General features: G+C 45.5%; 1 long non-coding RNA gene across 1 annotated transcript in view; it reads left to right on the top strand.

Annotated features, from left to right (window-relative positions):
* LOC116080720 overlaps window positions 1-5,970 on the top strand; it is a 7,930-nt gene extending 1,960 nt beyond the window's left edge. Inside the window, exon 2 of the long non-coding RNA XR_004114568.1 lies at window positions 5,789-5,970. This is a non-coding gene — a long non-coding RNA (uncharacterized LOC116080720). The remainder of the gene's footprint in view (window positions 1-5,788) is intronic.
* The last annotated feature ends 2,274 nt before the right edge of the window (window positions 5,971-8,244 follow it).

Genomic DNA, 8,244 nt, shown 5'->3' with positions numbered 1-8,244 from the left:
TACTTGGCATGCCTGACAGTGGGCATGTGGGTAAAGTCAAGTTGCCAGTCAGTTCCAGGAAGGGAACCGCTAGCCTGATGGGTAGGAAAAGGGGTGTTACGATACCTTGAGTTGGGGTCAGACTTTTGACAGATTTTGCAAGAAGCAGTGATAGATTTTAAGAAGCTTAAGTCCTCAGGAGTAGGCTGTAGAGAGAGAAAGCATTGAGCTTGGTACCTGGTATAGTCCAGAAATTGGATGACAACAGGAGAATGGTGTTTAGCAACAGAGGGGTTCTGGACGTCCCAGACTCAGGGATCTACCTGAGAAGCAGGTAAAGGAAATAACATGGTAGTGTTAGTAGGTTGCCTGGTTAGGAGAAGGAGCAGAGGAACCGCTGGTGAGCCTGGGTTTAGGCGAATGTGGGGAGCAAAGGAAAATAGAGGCTCCCAGCCTAGCTAGAAGATCCCTCCCCAGTAAGGTAACAGGACATGTTGGCACTATCAAAAAGGAATGTGTGAAAGGTACACCCCTAAAACTGCAACTAAGTGGTGGGGTCTGGAGAAGGAAGTAAGGTTGTCCTCCTACCCCGACAATAGGAGAACTAGAAGGAGAAGTGGGTCCCCAAAACTCCATCAGGACTGAGTAAGTGGCTCCAGTGTCTAAGAGGAAGGAGATGGACCGCCCACATACCACGATAATTACCCAGGGCTCCCTGCTAGTGATGGCAGTGGTCGGGTCAGGGGAGCTCGGGCCTCCTCAGTCAGCCATAGCCAAGCCTAGGAGATCACTTGGAGGGTTATCTGGGAGTGATGTCCTTTTTTTCTGCCTAACATGAGGGCAATCAACAGCCCAATATCCCTCTTGATGGCACCTAGGACATGGCCCTCTTGGCTTGCGAAAGTTAGGGCAGGATTTTGCCCAATGACCTTTTTACCACATTTGTAGCAGGTACCTGATGGTCTCTGAGTCTTAGGAGACCATGAGTCCAGGGTAGTGGCTGGGGCTGGTCGGACAGCCTTCGCTAGCATGTAGTATTTTTGTTTGTGGATTCTATCATCTCTCCCATGGTACACTTTGAAGGCCAGCGCTAAGACTTCTGCCTGTGGAGTTAGGGGTCCCCTCTTCAGCTTCTTAAGTTTAGCTCTTATGTTGGGGTACCTCTGGGAAAAGGAGTAGGTCATCAGAAGTTGCTTACCTTCTGGGTTTTCAGGGTCTAGATTGGTATGCTGTAATAAAGCCTTTGTAAGGCATTCTAAAAATTGAGATGGATTCTCCTGCTTGTCCTGGACAACCTCTTGGAGTTTTTCAAAATTTACTGGCTTTAAGGCTGCTTTTCTAAGACTAGCCAGAAGGCATGTAATGAACCTGTCCCTGGCTAAAATATCACCTGTAGAATTGTAATTCCACCGGGGATCCTGTTCTGGCACTGTCTCAGAGCCAATTGGGTATGTGTTGTCTGTTTGGTGAATCCCGTCTGCATACACTCTTGCTGCTTCCCAGACTCCTCTGCGTTCCTCAGGAAGTAAGTTGTTAGTTAGGTTCATATGAACATCATGGAAAGTCAAGCTGTAAGATTGAGTGATATATTGGAACTCTTTAATAAACTTGGAAGAGTTAGAAGTATAGGACCCCAGCCTGTTTTCTATTTGGGAAAGTTCACTAAGTGAGAACGGAACATGTACTCTGACAAGACCATCTACTCCAGCAACTTCCCTTAGAGGTAGGACTGTTGCTGAGTCAGGTGTCTCTGGGGAGGAAGGACTTGAAGGTTTGGCTGTAGCCTTAGAGTGGGTGACAGGAGGATTGAAAGTAGCTGCCAATTAGGGGCGGTCCACAGGTGGCACAGAAGGGGAGGGGTCTGGAGAGGGAGGCTCTGGAGCATCCTGGTGAGGAGGAGAAATTGAGGCAGCAGGTTGAGTTTTCGGCAGCATGGAGACAGGTCTGCGGCAAAAAGGGGGTGGTTCATTAGCTGGATCTAGCATTGTAGCATCATCTAGAGGAGGTTGAGGTTGTGTAGATTTTATGGCTAAGAGAAGTTGGGTTGGGGAACAAGAAGAGCACAAAGAAGGATTGGAATAGAGTTAGATAAATGCTTGGAAATAAGGAACCTCCTTCCATTTACCAGTTTGCTGGCAGTATGTATTAAGATCTCTTAAAATAGTTGGATCTAGGGTGTCATTAAGTGGCCATTTTGAACTCCCATCTAGTTGATATTTAATCCAGACCTTAATGCAGAGATATATTAATTTTGAAGCCTTCAAGTCAGGCGCTAGCTTTAAAGATTTAAGATTTTCTAGGAGACATCCCAGTGGGGTGCCTGGAGGTACCATCAAAGACATTCTAATACTCATTGGTGGGTGGTTGGATTACTCTTACCAGCGTCCTGAGAACAATCTAAGCACCAAAGAGTTAACAGCCAAGGCTAGTGGTTCAACTCCTCACAAGAAACCCCTAGTGGCTATCCAGCAGACCCCGGCAGCCTGCTGTGGGAAGGCAACCCACCCTGGATACAAGGATTTTACAGCTGCTGGAGCCCGGAAAAAAAATTAGGAATGAGAGTTGCTTCTGTAGGAGGGGCAACCAATGGCAGAAGTCCTAAAGTGTATGTCAACTGAGAGGCTTGACTGTAACCCTGTGGTTTCCAGAGAAGGCTGGCCAGGCCTTATCTGGAAAGCTGGAGGTCCTCCCCTTGACTGATTCTACCAATTACTATGTCAGTGTCTGTGTGAGAAATATAGCAGACTGGTAAATGGAAAACATGGAACTGAACAGGTAGGTGTAGACCTGAGCAGTGGCTAACACCCCACCCCCCATAGACCAGGCAGGGTGCAGCTCACGTGGTAGAAGTTTGTATGTCCAGTGGTGTGTGGCTGTGGCTCTGGTTCCAGCTGCAACTTGGTAGTGGCGTCCTCAGCAGTGGCAGCTTCTGTGATGAAAGTCTGCAATTGTTGTAGCCACCAACTGAGGGGGCCTCGAACTCACATACTGATGGCAACCACGGTTGCCGGTGCTGGGACCAATCCACGTGGTCATGATCTCTGCCGGCCCCGCTGCAGGGCAGTGCAGCCGGTGCTGACTCGAATTGCCATGTCCCAGATTTCGGCACCAAATGATGTGTTAGAATGGCGGGTCACGTCAGAACATACCACACTAGGCCCAAACAGTTCCACATGTAAGAGGTTTAATTGAGAGGGAGATGGGGTAGTGAAGCGGAAAGAGAAGAGGGGGAGAGAGAGAAAAGATGGAGGAATGTTCCCCATATATATATGGGTTGTGACATAGCAGCCACAGGTAAAGGTGGGAGTTGAGCCCAACGGATTCTGGGAATATGGTGGCTGTTGCCCTGGCAACAGGTCTGTGGACCCGCCCATGCATCACCACAGGCTTTGGATGTCCTGATGCTAACACACAGAATGCCCAGGCATGAGGATCTCTGAGTTCAAGGCCACCCTGGTCTCCAAAAAGAATTCAAGGACAGCCAGAGCTGCACAGAGAAACTCTGTCTCAAAAAACCAAGTGAATAATGAATTCAAGTGTGAAAAACACTGTTAGTTTTAAAGAATTCAAATGTGAAAAACTACAACAGACAAAATATAAAAGAAAAAATCTTTACCACCTTGGGCAATGAACTAATTAAAGAAAACTTATTGAAAACCATAATTGCTAAAAGAATCTAAGTTTCTCATCATACACATGAAAAAACCTGAAGTGAAAAATGTGTTAACAAGCTTGACTTAGTCGTTGCACAATGCATAAATAAACTGTTATGTTCTATAAATATTCATGACTATTTGTTATTAACAAAATTTTTTCTGTGTGTGAGTATTTGCTTGTATGTGTGCGCAGCACTTCCATGCCAGGCACTCTGAATCCAGAAGAGGGTGTTAGATTTCCTGAATGCCACGCCCACTCATCTACTCCAATAAAGTCTGCAGTGTCAGGCTTGAAGGCCTGATCACTGATCAGAGGTGTACGGCTTCAAAGGGAGTTTGCCTCCTGGGTATTGAGTCAGTCGCTGGCATCTCCTAACTCAGATGTGTTCCAGATTAGTCTTTCTAATAGTCAACATGCCTTCTTATTCATACATAAAGGTGCCCCAAGAAATGATTCATAAATAGTTAAAACTAAGATTAAACATTGTTCCCTGGCCAGCACAGCATTCCAATACATCCTAATTTATTACCAAGCTGTTGCTAGCTTGGAATTTCTCACAAGGAAACTGCCTTATCAGACAGGGTGTCCTCAGAGTTAGGAATAGAGGTCAGGCACTATTGCTAATTGTAAACATAGAATTCTCAGAGCAGTCCCACAGAAGACAGAATTGCTTTACATACCAGAGAGTAATTGAAGGGCTTCCCTCACTTAAGGGCATTCTCAAGAACTGCTAGAATGGGACTTCCTGGTACTTGTCTCCAATAGACCCAGAGAATTAGCTTGGGACTGCCAAGATAGCCCCAGCGGGAAGCACGCCACTGCTCTTCTGCTTTGCAGCTGGATGTCTGATCTTACCGACCTTGATGTAACTGTCACTTGCCTATGTAACCTCTGTCTTGCTGTCTGATCTTACTGACCTTGATGTGACTGTCACTTGCCTACGTGACTTCTATCTTGTTGTCTGATCTTACTGACCTTGATGTGGCCCTCACCTGCCTATGAGACTTATGTCATTCGCCCTGTTTTCTGTGTACTATATAAGCCTCGTTTTCACTTTGTGCACACAGTCACATTCAGATTCGAGATTCGAGCAATCGAGACAGAGCATTCGAGCTTCAAGCCTCATGAGGTCCGCAGCACCCCCCCCCCCCCAGGCCCAGAGCACTCGGGCCCGGGAGGTACAGCACCTGTCCAGAGAGGTGGCTACTTTAGACCCTGGGTGTTTCAGGTGGCTTCAGAGGTACCTTGACCGCTGAGCTGCCAGACTTTTCATTTCTCTTTTGTAATGACTGTAAAAGTCTGATGCCATTTTTAAGAATTACGCTCAGACTCAGCACTTCCTTGTGTCGACTCTGTTTGTCACTCACCAAATTCTTTGCCCACCTGACCAGAACTCTCATCCCATGGAACAAGAGGTCCCTGCAGCGAACCCAGTCCGTGGCACCTAGAACTAGATTTACAGATGGTTGTGACCTACCATGTGGATGCTGGGATTTGAACCTGGGCCCTCTGCAAGAGAAACAAGTACTCTTAACCACTGAGCCATAACATTTTCAATCCAGCAGAGGACATCCCCTGACATCCTCACTCCAAATGACAAATTTACCATTTATTCTAGCCTTTAGGAAATGCTAGGAGATTGGCCTTCACACTGAAAAGTATAAAAACTAAAGCTGTGTCCCTAGAAACCACTAACTGCAGGCTGACTGTGTGGTTCGCAGTTTCTATTTCTTACATCTAATGCTCAAAGCCCATGGAGCCATGCTGCCCATGTGGGTCTTCTCATCTCAACAAACCCAGTCTAGATGCTCCCTCACAAGCAGGCCTGCAATATTACCTCTTAGCAGACTGTTGATAATGTCAAGTTCAAACATGAGAGGTCCTTAAACACCTTCAGGCTACGAATTTTAGTGTGTCTGGATTGATGGTCCCATCATTAAAGGTAAATGGAATATTTTGATTAAACTCTTAGGCTTCAAAACCACCACAAGGCCAGATTGTGGTGGTGCATGCCTGTAAATGCTCCACTCTAGAGGCTGATATAGAAGGATTATAATGGGTTCAAACCCAGCTTAGGATACCTCATAAGTTCCCAGCTAGCCTGGGCTACTGAATGAAAGCACATCTTGAAAATCTCTCCTCTTCAATTTAGAATTTCCATGTGATGAAAGATCTGAAGAATGGTGTATAGAACGGAGAAGTAATGCAGAGCCAAGAAACACAGAAAGTACAGCGATGGAAGCTGCAGAAGGAAAGGGGAGGGAGAATGTAGCAAGACATTACCTGCGGATTAGTAACACCGAAATATATGGGAACTCAGCCCTGCCTGCTCAATTTTCCATGAATGTAAAAACTGTTCACTTTTACATTTGTGTGTGTGTGTGTGTGTGTGTGTGTGTGTGCGCGTGCATGTTAAGATACATGCGTGTGCAGGGGTATGCCTGCTTATGGGGCATGTGTACATGAAGGTCCAAGAAAACCTCAGGAATCATTCCTCTGGTGTCATTCCCTCATTGGTCTAGGGATTGTCAGGAAGTCTAAATAGGCTGGGCAGGGAGCCCCAAGAATACCTGTCTCTACCCCCTAGCCCTGGTGTTGGGATTACAAGTGTGGCCACCAAACACAGATCTCTTACATAATGTAGGGAGCCAAGTCAGGTCCTCGTGCTTGCAAAGCAAGCAAGTACTTTACCAACTGACATACCTCCTTAGCCCTAAAAATGACTTTGAAACAGTCTGTTCTTGACTTAATAACTAGAATGTTGTAGAACTGAGAAACATTGATATGTCAGTGTTATGACAGCAGAAGCTCCCAAAAATAGCTGAGTTAAATACATTCAAAAATTCCAAGAACAGAAGAGAATTCTCAAACCTGCCCTGAATAACAGTTATCATATCTAAGTGAGCAGAAGGTGAAGAACTGGTGGGCTATTAGAAATTGTGGGCAGCAGAAAATAGAATAACATTCTTTAATATGCTAAAAGAAAACAACTGCCTATGTGGATTTAGACAGTGAAACTACTCAAAAATTTAACATCAAATGAAAATTTTTATCAAACATAAACAGAGTTCACATAATATGGGCTGGCCAGAACTTTTTTTTTATATTTTCTTTATTTACATTTCAAATGTTAGCCTCTATTCTGGCTTCCCCAGCCCCCAGAAACCCTCTACCCCCTCCCCCTGCTTCTATGAGGGTTTTCTCTCACCCTCCCACCCACCACCTACACCTGCCTCCCGGCCCTCCATTCACCTACACTGGAGGATCGAGCCTTCACAGGACCAAGGGCCTCTCCTCCCATTGATGCCCAACAAGGCCATCCTTTGCTACATATACAGCTGGAGCTATGGATCCCTCCTTTTTGGTTAGTGGTTTACTCCCTGGGAGATTTGGGGGATCTGCTTGGTTAATATTTTTGCTCTTCCTATGGGGTTGCAAACTGCTTCAGCTCCTAAGTCCTTTCTCTAACTACTCCATAGGGGAACCTGTGCTCAGTCCAATGGGTTGACTGAGAGCTCCCACCTCTATATTTTTCAAGCTCTGGCAGAGCCTCTCAGGAGACAGCTATATCAGGACCCTGTCAGCATGCACTTCTTGGCATCCAGAATAGTGTCTGCATTTGGTGACTGTATATGGGATGAATCCTCAGGTGGGGCAGTCTCTGGGTGGCCTTTTCCTTCAGTCTCTGCTCCACATTTTGTCTTTGTATTTGTTCCCATGAGTATTTTGTTCCCCCTTCTAAGAAGGACTGAAGCATCCACACTTTGGTATTCCTTCTTCTTGAGCTTCATGTGCTCTGTGAATTGTATCTTGAGTATTCTGAGCATTTGGGCTAATATCCAATTATCAGTGAGTACATAGCATGTGTGGTCTTTTGTGACTGGGTTGCCTCACTCAGGATAGATAGAACTACAAATACTTCTATCTATTTGCCTAAGAATTTTGTGAATTCATTGTTTTTAATACCTGAGTAGTACTCCATTGTGTAAATGCATCACATTTTCTGTATCTATTCCTCTGTTGAAGGACATTTGGGTTCTTTCTAGCTTCTGGCTATTATAAATAAGGCTGCTATGAACATAGTGGAGCATGTATCCTTGTTATATGTTGGAGCATCTTTTGAGTATATATCCAGGAGTGGTGTACTGGCTGGTTTTGTGTCAACTTGACACAGCTGGAGTTATCACAGAGAAAGGAGCTTCAGTTGAGGAAATGCCTCCTTGAGATCCAACTGGAAGGCATTTTTTCAATTAGTGATCAAGGGGGGAGGGCCCCTTGTGGGTGGAACCATCCCTGGGCTGGTAATGTTGGGTTCTATAAGAAGGCAAGCTGAGCAAGCCAGGGGAAGCAAGCCAGTAAGAAATATCCCTCCATGGCCTCCGCATCAGCTCCTGCTTCCTGACCAGCTTGAGTTCCAGTTCTGACTTCCTTTGGTAATGAACAGCAACGTGGAAGTGTAAGCTGAAGAAACCCTTTCCTCCACAACTTGCTTCTTGGTCATAATGTTTGTGCAGGAATAGAAACCCTGACTAAGACAAGTGGTAGAGCTGGATCCTCAGGTAATACTATGTCCAATTTTTTTTTTTTTTTTTTTTTTTTTTTTTTTTT

The sequence above is a fragment of the Mastomys coucha genome, unplaced genomic scaffold (assembly GCF_008632895.1).
Source record: "Mastomys coucha isolate ucsf_1 unplaced genomic scaffold, UCSF_Mcou_1 pScaffold6, whole genome shotgun sequence".
In the NCBI taxonomy this organism is placed as follows: domain Eukaryota; kingdom Metazoa; phylum Chordata; class Mammalia; order Rodentia; family Muridae; genus Mastomys; species Mastomys coucha.
This window is presented reverse-complemented; position numbering and strand designations above follow the sequence as displayed.